Here is a 17,736-nt window from a genome sequence, read left to right as displayed (position 1 = left end):
TGATGGCAAGCTACATTGTAGCCACAGCTGCCCTGGGGCGCACTGACAGAGGCGAGGCTGCCGGACACTGGTGCCACCGGGCCCTCTGACCACCACCAGTAGGCAAACATGGGGTTAGTATCTTGCCCAAGGATATTTGGCATGCAGCCAGGAGGCAGCCTGGGATCGAACCACCAACCTTCTGATTAGTGGCTGACCTGCTCTGTCACCTGAGCTACAACCACCCCAGTGTTGGAGAAATTGTTTTTAAATCACATCAAACTTTTTTTCTGGCCCTGAATTTCTTGCATCCATACCAAGATATATGAAATTCGGCAATAACATCCTTATATCAACAAGAACAATGAACGCTTAACCACTAATGGAAATGGACAAGATGGAGATACAACAAACCCCAAACAGGCAAAGAATCAAAAATAAATAACAGGGAAGAAAGTTGTTGCGAGTCAAAAGAAAGAGGGAGATGCTATGACAGGAATGAGAAGCCCACCCATGTCCACATTAATGTGCTGCATTCCAACATGTCACCCTCTCACAGGAAGAAAGGCCCAATTTACAGGCAACATAGTAGCCCCACTGTTCCTTTATGATCTGCCTCTGAAGACCGAGTGGTTTTTCCCCCTTCCAGGATCTCCTGATGTGAGGCATCCTTTAAATCTAAAGGAGGGACCCCCAATTACACTTTACATCCCAGTGTCTCAGCGGATGCTTGAGATGCCAATGAGAGATATAGCCTGGAGGTCATGAGGCTGCCAGGTTTGATTTAATCTTTCCTGAGTGTCTGTGTATTGTGAGCGATGGCAGGAAACATCTTAGTTTATGTCAATCGAAGCTTAAGAGAATGTAAATATGATTCCTAAGTGTCCTGCAATAAGCAGTTTGAGCTTCAGGAACCACTGACAGTTTTTAACCAGATTCATGGTGAGTACATATTTAAAAAGACTAAAATTACATGTGAGTTAAAAATGATACTGTGTGTTATTTATAACAGTTTATCAATCTAGCTATGAGTGCATAGCTTAGCATGTAGCACTGGTAACTTCTGATCAAACACAAACATGGAAAAGTCCACTGGCACAAAGCTGATTTTACAAATGAAGATAAAAAGATACTAAAATAAACATATGAAGTGGTCAAGCTCACAATACAGGATGAAAGCAACAAAACAGCCACACACAAAGCAGCAATGTAAGTTTGTGTGTGTGTGTGTGTGTGTGTGTGTGTGTGTGTGTGTGTGTGTGTGTGTGTGTGTGTGTGTGTGTGTGTGTGTGTGTGTGTGTGTGTGTGTGTGTGAGGAAAACTATGGTCTGAGATCAAAGAATAAAAAAAAGAAAGAAGAAAATCTGCATAATAAATTGATATAATTACCTAATTATTATATTTCTGGATATATACTAAGAAAAATGGAACTGTTTTAAAACCATTTGCATTAAGGGATACAGTTTCTTGTAATAATCTATTTTTATAACTGATGCTCATGGCGGAAAGACTTCAGCCGCTTTAGTCTCTGCACACCAGTTACTGAGTGTCACGGTCCTGGGTCGGGTCGACCCAGTATTTTGAGTTTCTTATGTTTTGGTTTATTTTGCATTATGGATTAGTTATTCTCTGGTGATACTGTTTTGATTACAATTATATTCTGATTCTTTAGTTATCTGATGATGATGTTGATGATGATTATTTCTGGTTTAGGTTTTGTTATCTTGCCCTTATGTTTGGTTTAGGTTGCCTGTGCTTAGTCTTCTCTGCCCGTATGTCCCTCTGTTTGTCCATGACCTCATTATGCCTGTTTACGAGTCTGTCTCTGTCTGGCGTGTGCTTCCTGTTTTATTTTGTAGGTCTGTGCCCTTTGTCAGTGCGTTCAGCTTTGTGCTCTCCCTGTCTCGTCAGTGTAATCAACGTCAGCCGTGTCTCCCAGCTGTTACCTCTTTGCTCCGTTCACCTCTTGTATTTAGTGTCTGTGTCTTCCCCTACTCGGTGTCGCATCGTTAACGTCTGTTCACCCTCGCTTCCTCTGTGTGCTCCGTTTGCCAGCCAGCCTTCCTGCCTACTTATTCCGTTCTTCCAGTTTAGTTAGTGTTTTTCTGTTCTGCTTCTTACCAGCAATAAAGCTGTGTGTTTTGAATTACTTCCGCCTCAGTGAGTCCTGCATTTTGGGTCCTCTCTTCCTGCCTGCCCACACTCAGACATGACACTGAGGTATCAAACAGGATTGGTGAAGCTATTTTCGGGCGCACTGATTGGTCATTAAACAGTGATTTCATTCAAGTTGGTCTCTAATCTCAAACACAACCTTCTATGGAGCCAGTTAAGTCTGCAGAATAAGTTACCATGGTGATGTATCACCTTTGTAATAGTGAAGACACAGAGTTAAACCTGAAGTTACCCGGATAAGCCCACATCCTGCTTCTTAGGTGGACTTATTCTTGTTCCTGTAACCTGGACACAGTTCAGCTGTCATCACACAGCTGTCTACTGTTACTTCCATTTATACATAAAAAACAGAGCTTTAAGGCTTTGCTATTTATTGTTAAAGTCACAGTTAAGTCGATGACTGATGAAGCTATGGATTTTATTGGCAGTTGTGATAAATTAGAGACAAATGACACTTCCTTTCCGCTCTGTCATCGCTTCACCCTGCTAGCATTACAAAAATCTATGTGCTGTGATCCAAATGATCAAAGAAGACGATGTAAGCGTCGACACTAAAAGGATATTAAAGGTTTTAGCTTTTAGCTTGATACATTACCGGAAATTTCAGTGCGTTTTTTCCCCCCAAACATTTTAAGTAAAATATTGGTGGACACGTGTGGCTGTGCACTCTTTGTATTAATGACAAATCTGAGCATAACTTGCTGAGGCACTCTTAAGCAATTAGAGCTACTACTGCAGCACGTACACCTACGATGAGTGTGGAGCGCAGCACAGGGAAAACTTGGTAAAGCAGTTTTTGTTCCTTCCAAAAGAAAAACTCCAAATATGTATTTTTAGAAAGGACATTATCCTGCGTCCAACATCAAAAGACACTCCATCCAGGAAAAAGTGTCAGATGTGTGGTCTGGCAGTTAAAGTGAATTATCACAACACCAGGACTGTCCACTGATGAGCTCATCACCCACACACATCCCTGCTCCACACCTGTTGTTTCATCTAATCATCATTTCATTTACAGTAACAGCTGCCCCCGAGCTAAACCCCTCACTACTGCAACAACAACAAACATACTTCCTTCTCTTCCTCACCTCCTGTCTCTCAACCCCCGCCCCTTTTCTCCCGCTCTGCTGCGTGTTACTGTTTACTAATGGAGCTGGACGGATGCTTTCCTGTTAAAGAAATCCAATTAGTTTCTCCAACATAGACATTTCCTGGCCATTAGCGACGGAAGGACAACGCTGACTCACTCGCAGCACCCCATCCCCGACCTGAGGACTCACCTACAGTAACAACTGGGATTGAGATTGCTGCTGTGCAGTTGAAGCTTTATGTTTTGAAAACTCTTCCCCCATTACGTCTGACAGCTGGAGTGTTTGCTCATGGGAATCTCAATCACATCTCATTAGTAACTTGACCAGTATTCATCTCCACAGTGCATCCATCAGAGAAGCTCCCCGCAATGCATTGGATCGATGCTCTCCTCATGATGAGAGAACGGATATTAGTTGTTGTGCAGCGGATATCAGACTTAAATAAACGTGACAGAGAAAAAGCTGTGCAGCAGAAAGCTGGACCTCTCCACGGTTTCCACTTTGCAAATGATATTCTTTCCACTAACAAGTGTTGAGACAATGATTTCACATACTGATGTTGGTATTATTATATCTAAAATAAATCGATTTCCTTACCAATGTGTTTTCATGTTTTTCACAAATCTTGATGTAGGAAAAGGTCAGAAACTTTACCTGCCTTGTTTCATTCAAGTATCCACTCCGTTTTCCATCATGCAATAGGACCGTCAGTCAACTCTCGATATATTACGTGTTTATTCACTCTTATGTATCAGACCAAGCCATTGAGGAGGCCTCTAAAAATCAGTATGCAGCATGACAGCAATCCCAGAAATAAAGGGACATCCTCAGCAGCAACAAGAACAGGGAGTCCTGCAAAAGCTGACAGAGAGCTGTTCAACTGCTCATTAAAAAAATCTAATCAGCTAATCACATGGAAGTAACTCAATGCATTTAGGCAAGATGGTCAAGATGACCTGCTGAAGTTGGCTGAACGTGGCGTGGTTGTTGGTGCCAGATCGGCTGGTCTTAGTGTTTCTCAAACTGCTGATCTATTGGTAGTTCATGAAACACAACTATCTTTGGGCTTTAGTCTGAAAAAGGGTTTCAGACTTTTTTGGGTGAAAATGTCATTTTGATATCAGAAAACAGGAGAATAGCCAGATAGGAAGGCAGTAACAGTAACTAAAAAAAACAACAACACTTTTTACAACCAAGGTATGCAGAAGAGCACCTCTTAAGGTGCAACATGCTGAACCTTGAAGCCACAGCAGCAGAAGACCATATAGTGTGCCCCTCCTCTCAGCTAAGAACAGGAAACTGACCTCAACAAAACTGGCCAGCAGAAGATTCGAAAAATGTTGCCTGGTCTGAAAAGTCTCAATTTTTGGATGTTAGGGTCATAATTTGGCATAAAAGACAAGTATGGATCCATCCTTCCTCATATCAACGGTTCAGGCTGCCAGCAGTGATGTAATGGTGTGAAGGATATTTTCTTGGCAAACTTTGGGCCCCTTTGTACAAAGTGACCATCTTTTAAGTGCCACAGCCTATGATCACAGTGTTTCCATCTTCTGATGGCTGCTTGCAGTATAATATTCCTATATAACCATGTCACAAAGCTCAAACCATCTCAAACTGTTTTTCTGAACATGACAATGAGTTCACTGTACTCAAATGGCCTCCACAGACACCAATTCTCAATCCAACAGAGCATTTTTGGGATGTAACGGAAAATTTGGCATCATGGATGTGAAGCAACTGTGTGACGCTATCATATCAATATGGACCAGAATCACTGAGGGATGTTTCCAGCTCTTTGTTGAATCTATGGGGTCTCTGCATCCATCCGGGGTGGCTGTAGCTCATCAGGTAGAGCAGGTTATTGGTTGCTCCAGTCTGCATGCCAAAGTATCCTTGGGCAAGATACTAGCAACATGTTGCTCTGCAGTGCATCCATTGGAGTGGGAATGTTAGATAGAAAGCACTTAAGCAGGTGTGAATGTGGCATGTTGCATAAGGTTCTTTGAGTGCTCGGGTAGAGTAGGAAAGTGCTGCACAAGAACCATGTTTCTCTGTCTTTCTCAGCAATCTTTCATCTCACCTGATCTACTCCAATCTCAGCATGTATAATAATGGGGGATTGGAGCAGTTTAAAGTCGAGTGTGAAGCCGCTGAACAGGAGGAACCCAAAGATGAGATCACTGCTCATCCAGATAATTTCACTAGATCAAAATCAAAACTTAAAAAAGAAAAAAAAAACTGAATGACTGAAATCTACTTTTGAAAATGCCATCATATCAGTGATTGCACTAGTTGTCACAGAAAATGAAAAGTAATTTGTTTTTGGAGTGAAAAAATTTGGACTTCAAATTCAACAATAAATCAAAGCTCAAAGCTTTTTCTTCTTTGTAGGAGGAGGAAAACTGAATTCTGGATCTTACACATCTGCATATGAGAGCTCCATATGTGTGTCAGCACTGATAATCAAGCCTCAAAGAGCTCTCAGTTTGCTGTCTCAGTTTAGCTGTCCCTGCAAAGCACAGTCCATCCCAAAAGAGGGTGCACTGTATTCAAACACAAAATTAGACCCACTTAAAGATAAGAGGCTCACACGGCAGAGGCGCGCAGGATAAGAGACAATAAGCTCAAGAGGAAGTCATGTCAAAGACTCGCAGGAGTCTTTGATTTCATTGTTAACAAAACAATTGGTTGCTATCTGTTACTGTTTGATTAAAAATGCTTCCTGCTGAGCTCTTAGCATCTGTGGATGCTCACCCACACCTACAAAATCTCATTTCTTTCATGCCTCTGACTATGATAACAAGTGCAGGCAATTTTGAATACATACAAAAGTCTAGTTGCTGCTAATCAGCAAGCAAAGTGAAGCCAGGGTGCATTCATTTTAACACTGCAGGCCTCCATCTGACAGGTACAGAGCACAGAAGAAATGGTCCATGTGGTCGTTCAAAGCCTGGAATCTGTTTTACGTTTAGCACCGCGATGGATTCATTGACAGGCCTGAGTCTGCCGCCTGTTTCCTCTGGCAACGAGCCCAGACCGCAGATGATCGCCAAAGGAGAGGGCAGGACGCACAACTTCAGCACATTCACTGGCGTTTTACTTAACGGTCCTGTGCTCTTTTTAAAATGGTGGTCTAGGTGAGGAACAGCGCCCCACAAGGATGGCTTGAAAATCCATCGTTCACTCATTTTTCATCCAAGCTGACACCGAGCCAAAGACAACAAATACCTCACCACACCTACAGACAATTTAAAAAATCAACAGTTACCCAAAAGGAGAAAACTGAAGCACACTCATGCAATCCCACAGACAGTGCACCATCACGGTGCCCCACAGGAAACCCTCCACCCCCGTTTCTCATTTTCTTAGTTAACGTCTCTTTTTATTTTCCTCTGTACATAACACAGATACAGATGATTATCATTAAAAGTGCACAATTAACTTTAGCTAAACCAACAGCTCTGTGAAAAAAATAAAACATTTCTGCATTACATCCTTATGATCTGTTTCAGGGAGATTTCATCTTACACCGCACAGGAGGGAAATTCTACTTCTTTGTTTTCCAGTTAGATTTTTGACAGGAAATAAAGTGCAGGACCGTGACTCCAACAAACACCCCCCACCCTACCGGTGTGAATACGTTTAGCCAACATAATCTATCGGGCTTTCCTTCCTTAACCTGTGTTGTCAGTGCCTAAGCAAATATTGTAGGGAAACTAAAGCCTGGCATGTTCATTTTCAAAACCCTCCAACTTGACAGATTCATTTATTACCGATATTTCCTGACTGTCTTCATAAAAACTGTGTTTTCTCTGTTTTAAATAAGAGCAAGAGCAAGATTTCAGGTGAAACGGGGGCGCTATCTGTCAAAATATCCCAAATATGGAGGAACAGGCTGATGTTAAGTCTGCTCCCAGAAGGGGCCAGAAGCAGTTTCTCAGATTTGACAGAAAGAAAAAGATCAGATCAAAGCAAGCAGCGGCCGAGGAGACGATTACTAAGGTCGATGGAAAACAGACATAGGAAACCTGGCGTGGTTTTTTTGTCTGTCTGTGAGATGTGCGCTCACAGACGCACACACACGTCACTAAGCTGTAACTACTGACCTGAACTTAAGCCTCGGCTCATGAAATAAGCACATCGTTATGTTACTGCAAACATCTGATCCGCTGGATCAAAACATGAATGGACGACCATCGAATGTTATACTCCAGAGAAGAAGAAGTAACATGGAGGCAGCAGAGCTTATCTCTCTGTACTGCGAGCTGGTCAGTCCTATTTTTAATGGCCATAATCTGTGCGCTATCCTGTCTGGTGACAGCACTGCTGAGAGGCATAAAGGCAGCATAAACAGGACAGCACACGAGAGCTTAATTATCTTAAAAATAACAAGGACCGTATTGAATCTAATTATAATTAATATGCTAAATTTACTGCCCTGGACTCTGTCGTGAAGAACAGGATGCATGCCTCCCGTGTATGTAAACCAAATAATTTCCCATATGCGTGCTGGTGAAATGAGGCGACAGCTCGGTGACATGTTTCCAGCCCTCCTACATCTAAGAATAACAATGGCCTATCAAGCTTGTTTGCTTATATGATACAGCAGATCATATACCTCACTGACACCAGAAATAGGCTGAGAGAGTGAGAGGGAGCATGAGGAGGACGGTGCCTCAGCCAGGCTGCTTTTTGTACAGATGTAAATAAGTCTGAGAAAAGTGAATAGACCATAGATGAGATAGATCAGATAGAGAGGAGGGAAGAAAGAGGGAAAGAGAGGAATCAAGGTGGCTGTACAGGTTGTATTTAGGTCTCTGAGAGTTGCTGTGGCCTCTGACATTTATCACGCCGTAATCCCTCAGCGGCACACTTGCTGTATCTAACACGGAGGAAATGCAATCAGGCTAAAGATAAAGGAGAGAGCCATTCAAAGTGCCAGAACTTTTATTTGTTCCTGACAAGCTTCAGGGTGCAGTTTCCCAGTCGGGTCATGAAACGGCTTCAAAACCACTCAGCAGCCAGGCATTTGTAATGACAGCTATTCAAAGCAGCTGCCTTATCACAGAGAGGCAGCTATGGCTTTGCAAATGTTGGAACTGTAGTCTCTGTAAATTTTTCATCAGCCTACTTAATGTTTTTACCTTCCAAACAAGCTGTCTCCCCTTCCTGCTGCAGTCGGGCTTTTAATCATTTTTTTTCCCCACACAGTACAAAAGAACAAAAGATCGTCAGGTGAAGATATCGCACATAAAGAGAAAAAACCTCAGACGATACCGTGAATTAAAGTTAAATCACTAAACATTAAATCTTTGCATATTTAACAACGTATTAAGATCTCAATATGGTTTATAAAATACATTTACAAGTCAAACAGACTGTATAAAGTGCAGCTAAAGCTAAAAAGTAATAGTTGTTGAAGCAATAGGACTTCACTCACTCCTGATGAACGGTGTGTTTTTGAGGTGACCTGAGGGTGAACATAAAATACTGCAAAGTATTTAATTAAGCTACCGCATTGGTTTTTTACTTCCTTATTTATTTCTAAGTGCTGACATTATTTGGTTTTGGCAGTCATGGGGTACAGTCTAAATCTGATCTTTTTTGATCCCTCGTGGTTGACTAACACGTTTGTCCTATAGCAGCTACCGTAGCTGGGATTATGCCATTGAATCCTGAGGGATATGAAAACAGAATCTGCAATCTAATGACATGTAGCGGAGAAAATTTCACACAATTGCAGCTTTAAATGAGAAGATCATAATCTGCATTTTTGGTTCATCTTGACATCAAGAAAAGATTTTCTGCTAACTAAAAATACTAACTCCCCACAAATGTTTTTTTTTAATCTTTGTATAAATTAGTTTAGCTTGTAATTATTTTTATTATTATTAAACATTGATAAAGTAACTGTTGAAGTGGAAAAGTAAATTGCCGGATGTAGTTGGCATGTTGGCTAGCTAAAAGGTCACAGCTGGGCTAATATAAACACAAGAGGAACGCTGGAGAGGCCCAAAAAGGAACACTGATTATCTTTTTATTTATCAAATAAACAAAGAAATGAAGACGTTTTAGCTCAGTGGCTGAGCATGTACCCGCATGCCGCAAAACCAAATGTAGCAGCCTGGGTTTGATTCTGACCCGAGGCCACGTGCTCTCTTTCTCCTCGCTTTCATGTCTCCTCTTCACTAAAAACATCGATTAAAGGCAAGAAAAGCCCCCAAAAACGATTTGGGAAAGAAGATGGAGGATGGATGGATTACACTGATTACATTGAATGGATCAGTAGACTTTAGTTATATTTCTACTAATAAGAAATGAATGTTGCGTTAGCGTGACCTTGTACCTTTGTCTAAGATCAAGGAGGCAACAAAATAATTTCTGATGTTGCCTTTAGTTGCAATGGCAGATATGACTAAAAATAAAAGCTAAAAATAAAATTGCTTCCTCGAGTTTCCTTAATTGTTTATGGATACCATCCCCTTCCTCTGCATCTTTCTCTTTCCCTCTTCGATCATAGCTTGCTATAATCTACGCAACTAAAGTATCTCGCGTGCAGCTGGAGATTAAACTGCACCTGCTCATGTCACAGGACTCACGGTTGAATTAGTGAAGCTAAATAATATCTTCTTATCTTGTTAGAAAGAGTTTTAAAATGGATCAAAGTTCTTATCTATTTACACTATTAGCACTATTTCATTTCAAGATTATGTTACGTAAAAAATAAAGTATTGATGCGTCTATAACTGAGATTCTTCTGTTTTTTTCGGCTAATAACAGGGCTCAGTGAACAGGAATGCATCCACATTTATTCTTTATCTCTAAATAAATAAATGCCATTGACTTTCTCTGTAGACATATTCGACAGATTGACAAATCCACTGTAGAACAACTGAGTTTGGTCAACTCGTCTCAGTGAAATGGTGCAAAAGAATGTAACTCTTGCAAACACACAGTGAAGTCCTTGTCACATGAAGCATTTTAATGCACATATGCCACGCAAGACCAAGACCCCCCCCACACACACACACACACACACACACATCTCTGGCACAGCAGGCACATTTCTCCATAATGCCATGAGTAATCCACTCAAATAAAAGAAAGATTGACTTTTCTCCAGCATGGATTAATAAATATACATGATGTGTCACCACTGGATTTTGTTACGCATTTCTCATATCTTGCAAACAATTGTGCATGCTGTATTCGTGCAGATAATCTTTCATATTTTTATTATCCACAGTTCACGAAGCCAATTGTAAAGGATCTCTCCATTAACGCGTCAATACCAGAAGCCTCTTAGACCTGGGTGATTGTTCTGGTTTCCCTTCATGAATATGCATGCTCCTTTTTACCCTGTTGGCTTGCATTAGCTGTTACAAGTTAGTGAGGCTTTAGGTAATTAATCAGGACTCCCATGCAGAGGAGACACTGATGCAACTTTTGGCCAGGCGGATGGCTCCATGTTGGCTGCACACAGCAGCTCTCATGAGTACCTGCCGACAGCAGCAAACAGAAGCAGCATCTAAAAACTGGACTCAGTGTGAACATATCAAGAGCGATTCAACCAGATGACGCTCATCAGTATCAAACTAAGCACACATTTCAGATCATTAGTGCTGAATAGCCAGCTAATCACGCGGGATGAACGCACGTAGAAGGAACTTGCTAGATCTGAAACACAGCTGGAAGATTTATTTGCACAGGTGCAAACAAGCGTCTTTTCTCTTGCATTTGAAGTCATTAGAGTGAAAATTATCCAGGAAGATAACAGCTTGTGTGTGTTAGAAGAAAATGAGTACCAGTCTGATTTCTTTCTTCTCCTTTTTTTTTTAAATTGAGTTAAAAATATCCAAGTTGTTATAAATGTTTTGGTGTAATGACGACGGCAGAATGGTTTTATAAGCTGCCTTTGTTTCTGGAACTTGGAAAAAACATCTGGGCGTATTATTTTATGCATGAGATAATATTCAATCAATCAATTAACCAAAATCAACCATTAACAGATGAGTTGAATCAGCTGATGGCAAGTTATCTGGTTAGGTGTTGATTTTGCTGTTTAAGAAAATGTTGAGCGCTGATTCAATCTTTAGGGCACCGTGAGTGATTTTGACCAACACTAACACTACGCAGGAGGTCGGAGTGTACAAACAAGTGCAATAAACACCTAGAACATAACATCACCTGGGATACTGGGACTGTTATGAAGGACCGCACCAATAAAGTTATATAAAGCTTATAAAGACAGTAAATTAATCACATCATACATGTTCTTACACTTATTGCCAGGCAGCAGCCTAAGCAGACAAGCCCAGACCTCCATCTCCCCAGCCACCTCCTCCAGCTTGTCCGGGGGAACACCAAGGCGTTCTCAGGCCAGCCGAGAGATATGAAAAATTAAATGAATTAATATTGATTAAAGTAATATTGAGCAGAATTGATGCTCTATCCACTGAAACAGGATGCTGTGCCTGGACACCACATATTTAGCAATAAGCTGAAATCAATTCTGCTCAGTATTACTTTGATCTCTTTATAAGATTACTGGTGCGGCACTCCACAACAGTCCCAGTGTCTCATGTGGCCCATTGGGAAAATTAAATGCCCACCTCTGATCTAAAGGACAGTTTCACAGTATTGCTTTCATTTACAGCCGTGCGCCTGGAAAATAGAAAAAGACAGAGAGAGGAAGTAAGAATTAACTTATTGTACTTTTAAAATATTTATGCATTTAAAATGCATTAATTAGACCTTAGCAATTTACAGCATGCAGGCTGTAAACTATGATAGTTCAATTTATCTTTAATTCTATATAAAAATGTGTCTTCTTTTGGTCCAGAGAAACGGCACCTGTGATTTTTTTATTGCATCTTTATGAGATTATTTTTGGTGGGGGGTTCTGCTTTTACTAGACAGATGCTCTTCTGATAAAAAAAAAAAAAAAAAAGAAGATGTGGAGAAGGAGACTGGGCGTTTTTATGTTTTTGAACAAAGTCAGAGGCACACTAGGTGCAGACTTAGCTCACCAGGATGCCACCTTCTGATGTTGCACAGACTTTTAATCAAAGAAAGAACTGAAAGTATTATAGATGATAGAGGAAGCCATATTGCACTGCATTGCGAGTAGGAACAGAGCACTCCTCTGTCTGGGGCCCGCGCGGGATCAGGTGATGTTTAAATTGTTGAGTCCAATGACAAAGAGATGGACGGTGGCAGCTGTAGCAACCAAATTGCACGTTCTCACAATGCTTCAGAGAAAACAAGGTCAACTTGTCACGCTGACCTGCCAGACACTTTCTCCAGCACACACAGATCCCCGGGGTGTTCTGGAGCCAAATGCCGGCCAGATCCACTCAACATGCCATCAGAATTAACGTTTTCCAAAAAGGCAGAGGAGACGGAGTACACAAAGAATGTAAATACAGTGGAGAGAATCAGAGCAGACCACACATCAGGGGAGATAGCGAGGGACTAGGCTGACTATATTACATTTCAGCGGACCACCTGTTACAGTGATCAGGCGAAGCTAGACCTGGCTCGGGTCTCAGACTGTGTCTTTCAGAGAGGGCTCTGCTGACTCACAACTGTTACAACAGAACACTAATAAACCTTTGAATGGCTCTGTTATAAGGTCACCTCTGACAGCACTTGAAGTGTTTTAAACGGAGCTGTGGAAATTAAAAAAGACAGAGAGCTCTTTCTTCCCTCAACAATTAGCTGAAAAGTTGATGTTAAGTTAAGGAGGAGGAGGAGGAGGAGGAGGAGGAGGAGGAGGAGAAGGAGAAGAAGAAGAAGACTTGTGTGAAAATGCATTTTAATATCCCAAATATCACCACCCTGTTATTGTGAAGGCAGCACAGGTAGCTTCACTCTTCCTCACAAAACTAAAATGACACATAGCACAGCATTCATGGAGGATTCTACCATTACTTTATCCATGTTTTCTGTCATGTCACCTGCATATACCTGGAATAACGCCACCTTAAATCTACCAACCAGGCCTCTGCCAATGGTGAGGTAAGCATAAAGACCGTCTGGCTATGACCGGTGGGTTTGTTCAGTGAGTCAACGTTTTCTTTTCCTACTCGAATCACCAGCGTTTACTTTGTCATTCGTCCCATTTTGCTATCGTGATTTCTCCTAGTAACATAATCCTGACAATCCAGAAGCTCCACAGACACTTTCATAAGCCCACACGAGTCACATTGAAAAACTTTACTCCCATTTTTTGATTTTTTAATAAACGCCAAGGAAAATCAGGGCATTTAAATTAGTGTAAGAGTGCTGGAAATTTCTGAGCAGTCCCAGAACATAAACAGATCTGTGGACAGGCCTTCAGCAGCAGGTTTCAAAGACCTGAGGCCAGCCCCTCTTTGATACGCAGCTCTTTGGTCTTCCCTCTGCAGCTACGCTCCAAAGAGAGTTCACTCCCTTCCCCGGCCTTTGATAATTACTTTTTCAACAAGATGTACTTCCCCGTGTTCAGAGTTTCCTTATTATTCTATTCTGCTATGCCCACACACTCAGAAACTCACAGACTTTTAAAAATGTGTCCACTCTGTGACTTTTGACTTCATGTAGGATGAGGTCATTTTCCCATGTCTAATTCCACTACTCTCATAATATTAAAAAAAAAGAAAGAAAACACTGTGTAATTACTCTCACAATCTGACACACTGATGCTCACTTGCGTTACTGTCTATGAGTGTAGTGGAATAAATCTCACAGGGCCATTTCCTTATATCTGCTCCCATAATGGTACAAACGCTCCCTTCATCCTCTTTCCCACGTCCCAAGACTGCAAAAACGGTCTCCGTAATCAGATGCTCTGCGAGCAACCAGCAATAAAATAACACACGTAGTTTGGAAGTATGGGAAAGGCCAACAGGGACAATATTTTTGTGCTACGCTGATCGTAACGATACAGAAACCGAGAGGAGGGAAGGGCAGGGGGGGCAGAGAGCGGTCTCATGACATGGCTTCAGAAGTATGAGATGTGTGCTGTGTGCTGCTGGCATATTGTGGCTAAAGATAGATCCCTGATACACAAACTTCAAGCTTGCAATCCACTGACTCTGAGGTGGACAGAAATAACGATTCATTTTGTTTTTACATCCTTTGTGTGCAGATGTCGTCTTTTTAAGTGTTCATTAAAGCAGATAAAACGACATTCTTAAAGTGCGAGTATCACAAAGACTAATTCTTTAGCAGCTGCCATTCCTAGAGCCTGAAAACTGACAGGAGTGTATTTTTCTCACTGCACTTAACGCTTAATTCATACTTCTGTGGTCCACACGTGCAATGTAGTCTCCATAAGTGGGGAGTGTCGTTGCCACCCCTCGTTTCTATATATATTGCAACAAAGTTTAAAACAGGTTTAGAGTTTTACTGAAAGTAGTAAAACTTTTATCTTTTAACTTTTTAGGATCCCCAGAAAACCTGGAGAAGGGTTGCTCAAGGCTGCTTTAAAAATGGCTCTTTGGAAGCTAAAATATAAAGAAATGAGGGGTGGCTCAAGACACTACGAGCCTTTAAAGGGCTGCAGTGGATTTTTGGTTAATGCCGTTATTCACACTAACGTCATCTCAGGATCTCACAAAAACAACGCCAGCGTTGATGCTCACACATCTCTTGCTCACATGCTTTGGTCGCCAAAAGCTTTGCCTACTTATCACAGGACAAATAAAAAAAAGTCAGTTTTAAATGCCCCACATGCTGCGGTGTTTGTGCTGAATTATGAAGCAAGCCATGCGGCGAAAACAATGATCTCTTTTGAGAGCATCAGCTGTTTCTACTTCGAACGCAGACTGAAATGAAATGAATGAATCATATCAGCCACTTTCAGTGTCTTGAATGTGCAGCGTGACCCAGATACACGCAAATATTTCAGTTTCATCTGAAAAGAAGGAACTTTGTTTGGAAAAATAAATTAGCTAGAACATTAAAACTAATGAAGTTTTAAAACATACCCTAATAGAAGAGGGGGAAACACAAACAGTGGAACCGTTAACCAGCAGTTATCTGCCATAACTAAATACTGTGAAGCCGCAGCAAACACACCAGTCTGCTCTGAGGAGTCAGCGGCACGGCGTCAGGGCTGAGGGCTCGTAGGTTGCATTAGGTTAAAAGGATCCTAATGTGCATTAGATCAGCACAAAAACAACATCCATTATTAAGCAGGGTGTTGAACTAACAGAGAGCAGGCCGAGATCCCCAACAAGCCTCCCATCTCCACTTGCGCCAGCACAGCTCCCGGCGGACACATTAGGTCCAAGGATCAACACGCGTGTGAGCAGCTTCTACATGCTATCATGTTCGTGCTGTAAACAACACAACAAAGCATGGAAAATGAGATGATTTAAGTGTTATTGCAGACTGACACCAGGTGCACAGTGGTACACAGAAAGTAAAGGCTAATTTAACCCATGCAAATTAAATCACAAACCAACATGTTATATGTCAGGGCGCGCTCGGTTAGTTCTTATTGTTCCACACAGCATTTCTGGCTTTGGTTGTGGTCTCTGAATGTGAGACATCTTGGACAGTGTTTTTATTCCTCCGTGCAGATTGTCTCAGAGATTTGAGCTCTTCAAACCTTAAGTTTAAGCTGCTCTTATTCTCTTTCATCCACCAGATATTCACCAAATAAATTCCAAGTTGAAGGCCACACTAGTCTGTCCACCACAGGCCAATCATCCTGTCTCACCTGTCTCACGCTCCACACACACACACCTTTGGTAACAGCACCCAATGAGAGCTACATGAGAAAAAAAATCAAGATTTAAAAAAGAATTGTAGTTTTTCCCTTTTCAATAGCCCAACATATGACCCACACACCGACAACACTTAGCACAGAGACACAGAGAGACTGTGTGTGTTTGACCTCAGAGCTGCAACAAGAGACGGCGGAGCACTAAATCAGCTTCGGGGTGGAAGAGAGACAGTTTCCCCAGCAGTGCATCAGCCTTTGACGGAGACGATTCCACATTCCTCTGCAGCCACTGCTACTACTCCCTCACCTTTATTCTCACCAATTACATAACAATTCCTCCAATATATGATTGAAATTGATGCTGTTTGAAGCCTCCATCTCTGCTGTGGTTTCAAACTGAACTTTAGATCTCAAATTTAAAACACATGCACACTTTTTTCCACCCCTCTCTCCTGGGTGTCATGAACTGCTTTCAAGAACACGTTAGACTGTGCATTATGCCAGATTACATCAGTCGCACAGAGTTTTCCAACAGCTTTGCAGGTGTGCCCGCAGTGGAGTCTGCAAACCACAGTTCACTCTTGAACAATGGAAAATCAAAGGCCGTCCTCATAGACTCACCTTGTTTCCATCTCAAACTCCTCTGACAGCATTTCTGCAGGTACCGGTTTTACTATTCTCCTGCTTTAATGTCTCATTGATGTTTTTCAGGGTCACATATTCGCAGCCTGATAGCCTGCAGCTGTGTGGATACTCTTAGTAAAAGTTCTTTTCTTTGATAAGATTTTTGAGATATAAATGTGGTACTATACTCTGTAAAGAGAGAATTCTTGAGTTTTTTATTTCGTGGTAGTTATTGAGATCGTGTCTCAAAAATGTCCCTTAAACCTTTAGTGTCTCTCTTGTTCAGCATAGGTCTGGAAGTCTGCCTTCCACAAGGAGTGTAAGCCACAGAAGGTCAGCGCTGCAAAGGCTGGCTGTTTGCAGAGTGCTGTATCAACGCAAATTAACCAAAATTTGACTGGAAGGGAAATTTTTAGCAGAACATAGTGCACAAGCACCTACGGGAATTTTTGCAGATTTTTAATTAAAGTCCATTGGAGAACTTTAAAAGAAATGACAAATAAAATTTGCATTTCATTAGGAAATTAAGGTCCTAGAGTCTGGAGGAAGAGTATAGAAGTGCAGAATCGAAGGTGTTTCTGCAGTCAGTGAGGATTTGCCATGTCCTCCTGATGGTGTTGGTGGCTGGTGGGTCCGTAGTGCTCTATCAAGTCCAAAATCATGTTTCCATCTGTGGACGAACCAATTTTCCTTTCCAGCAGCACTTAGCACCTGCCCTTGTTTGCTGATCTCGTTATTAGCGTGTTTGATTGGCTAAACAGCCCACCTGACCTATCAAGACAAAGATGAGAAACACCCATCTCAAAAATTAGAGGCAGGCCAAAGGAAGCCAATGATGCAGTGATTTGTCATAAAGAAGCCACAACAAAGTATGGACTGTGTGAGTGAACACACTTGGACATCTCTGTACTGTAAATCCTTTTTGAGTGACCTTAGGAAATATTCCAATAATTGGAGATTCTGGATTTCTGGTCTGCATTAAGTATAAATGATAATCGTTCAAATTAAAGTAACGAAAATAGTATTAGTATTTCTCTTTACACATGTACACAAAAACTCTTTATGACCCATAAAGAGACATTTAATAGCAAAGACTCCTCTGCACCAAACATTGTTCCCACCATCACATTAAACTGGCATTCACCCATG

At 41.5% G+C, this 17,736-nt stretch overlaps 1 protein-coding gene across 8 annotated transcripts in view; it reads right to left on the bottom strand.

Annotated features, from left to right (window-relative positions):
• mcamb (melanoma cell adhesion molecule b) overlaps window positions 1-17,736 on the bottom strand; it is a 44,026-nt gene that overhangs the window by 15,821 nt on the left and 10,469 nt on the right. The window contains exon 1 of one of the 8 annotated variants that reach the window (XM_085430039.1): window positions 11,861-11,879. The exons of the other annotated variants lie outside the window; for them this stretch is intronic. The gene's annotated coding sequence lies outside the window, so the exon portion shown is untranslated. Of the gene's footprint in view, window positions 1-11,860; window positions 11,880-17,736 lie in introns of those variants that run through there. 8 annotated transcript variants of the gene reach the window in all.

Source organism: Copadichromis virginalis, linkage group LG14, assembly GCF_057382275.1.
Source record: "Copadichromis virginalis isolate Kocher_CV1m ecotype Utaka linkage group LG14, C_Virginalis_male_GT1.1, whole genome shotgun sequence".
NCBI classification, from domain to species: Eukaryota; Metazoa; Chordata; class Actinopteri; order Cichliformes; family Cichlidae; genus Copadichromis; species Copadichromis virginalis.
This window is presented reverse-complemented; position numbering and strand designations above follow the sequence as displayed.